We start from the raw sequence: 2,697 nt of genomic DNA on the forward strand, positions 1-2,697 counted from the left end.
ATTCTCAAGCTAAGTCTGGCATATATTTTGGGGAGACAACAAGAGAAATCCTTCTGTTCCTCACAAAGGGGAAGACATGTCTCTGTTCTGGAGTGTCCTGGGGGCATCTGGGAGGGAAGGCATAGCCCTGAACTGAGAGTCTGCTTTGGGTGTCCGAGGGGGGAGACACAGCCCTGTCCTGGGGGCCTAAGAGGGGAGGCATGGGCTTACTCTCAGAGTTGAGCCTGCCCTAGGGCCTGAGGGAGTCACCCCTACTCCATTTCCAGAATCTAGCTCCATAATCTAGTTCCATGTTCTTTCCTAGGGAAGGTGGTAAATCTGTTTAGACACACACACACACACACACACAATCTAACAGGGGGCCTGCCCAGCTCTCATGTCCTAGGACAGCCAACCGTTGTCACAAATGGGACCCAAGGGCCATGGGGCATGCTCCCATCTGAGTTGACACAGCCCAGGTTTTGGTCTAGTGGACAAGCAGCCCTGGTGTGGGGCCTGCAGTCTGGGCTCCAGACAGCCCTGTGTGAAACCCTGCCTGAGCCTGTCCCCCACTTTAATGAGGGGTCTCAGGCTGTGCTGAGCATAAAGGCCAGGGACCGATGGCCCTTTACGGCACCAGGAAGTCTCATCTTTCACTGAAGGATCAGCTGCTTGTGGTTTTGAACTGCTGACCTTGTGGTTAGCAGCTCAAAGTACAGTCACTATGCCACCAGGGCTCCTGCACCCAGCATACACTCACTGAGGTTTCATGAATTAGGATCTATGCAGCAGCTACTGGTGCTGGTATGACAGCCCTGTTTGGGGAGCACTCTAACTCCTTGGTGTGGGGTGGCTGGGGGAATGGGGCAGCAAGTAGTGGGGTACAAGGAATGGCTGCCCCCCTCGTGATGAGGAGACCTAGTGCACCCTCCCAGAAAGAGAGGAAAGAGGAGGGACAGGGCTGGGCTCTCCCAGCAGTGTATCCCTCCCGCGCACCAAGAAGACTGGGGAGGGCCAGGAGAGGGGGCAGAGGAAGTCACAGGTCACTACAGACCTCGAGCCATGGAGGTAGGCTCTGCCATCCGTTCAGAGAGGTTCAGTGACTAGCCCAGAGTCACACAGCCAGTGTGTTGGGCGGTGGGCTTGGAACTCAGGAGGGACCTCATGGGTGTCTGAAGCGGGACTGTTGGTGTGGTAGGACCCTGGGAACTGGGCTGGATCCCCAGTGACAGGGCTGGCGCACCCTCTGGTGGTCAGAGAGGGAATGGAAGGGGGCAGCCATCCATCGAGTCCCTTCCTGGCTTCCCACACAGGTTCCAATCAAGTCCCACCCACGCCACAAAATCCGGGCTCCAGCCCCCGCCCCGAAGCCCTCCCAAAGCAGCGCCAGCTCCCCACGGGGGCTGTCTCCCCACAGCTCAGGGAGAAGTCCAGGACACCATGTCCACAGTCTCAGGAGCCCAGGACCTGTCGGGATGTTTGCTGAGTGAATAAAGAACACGAATGCACGATGTGCTGCAGTAGCGCTGCACTGCTGACCACAAGGTCAGAGGTTCGAAATCGCCAGCCACTACTCGGAGTTCGTTGAAACTCTACTCCCCTAACGATGGAAATCCTATGGGGGCAGTTCTACTGTGTCCCACAGGGCCGCTGTGAGTTGGCCCCCTCCTACACCACGGGACTGGGTAAGCCCGAGGGGCGCACTCTCTTTCTCTCTCGACCCAGTAGAGGGTCCCCTGCCCGCATTCTTTGGCGTGGAGACGGCCTTCCAGTCCAGCAGGTGGGAATTATTCTGCCCAGAAAGTAACATTCGAGGAGGGCACGGGGGTTGTGGGGCAGGGCGCAGACAGTGCAAAGGCCCGGAGGTGGCGGCGCGCCCCACACCGAGTCCCAGGACATAGAGGACACGCGGGTCGCAGAGAGCCACCATGAGGGCTGGGGGGCTTCCGCGTAGGGACTCGGCCCCGCCCCGCGCAGGCCCTGCCTCCGGCGATCTCCGCCCTGGCCCCGCCCCATACCACGGTTACCAAGGAGATTCGACTCCGCCCCCGGCGTTCTTCTCTCGGGGCCCCGCACTACATCCGGGTTGCCGAAGACCTAACCCCGCCCCTCTCAGGCCCCGCCCGCAGACCAGGGTTGCCAAGGAGAGTTGGTCCCGCCAGGCCCCGCCCCCTAAGGAGACCTGACCCCGCCTTACTCCGGCGGGAGCTGCAGACCAGGGTTGCCAAGGAGAGTTGGTCCCGCCCTCCGCTTATTTTTTTCGCCAGGCCCCGCCCCCTAATGAGACCTGACCCCGCCTTACTCCGGCGGGAGCTGCAGACCAGGGTTGCCAAGGAGAGTTGGTCCCGCCCTCCGCTTATTTTTTTTCGCAAGGCCCCGCCCCCTAATGAGACCTGACCCCGCCTTACTCCGGCGGGAGCTGCAGACCGGGGTTACCAAGGAAACCTGGTTCCGCCCCGCGCAGGTTCCGCCCCTCGTGAGGCGCATAGTCCCAGAATACGGCCCCGCCTCTCAGCCTGGCTGCCCACGCTTCCGACGCTCTTAGTTTGCCCCTCGGCGGCCGCCGTCGCCCAGCCCGACGCCCCGCCGCGCACGCCGCGGCTCTCCCGCGCCTCCACACGTCGTGCGTGCCGTGCGTGGGCATGCGTGTGCGTGAGCGTCGGCCGGCGAGGGAGCAGCAAACGGCCGGCGGCGGCGCCGCGCGGGGGGCAGTCAGCG

The sequence above is a fragment of the Echinops telfairi genome, unplaced genomic scaffold (assembly GCF_000313985.2).
Source record: "Echinops telfairi isolate 266 unplaced genomic scaffold, ASM31398v2 ScPeMD7_7459;HRSCAF=8497, whole genome shotgun sequence".
Classification (NCBI taxonomy): Eukaryota; Metazoa; Chordata; class Mammalia; order Afrosoricida; family Tenrecidae; genus Echinops; species Echinops telfairi.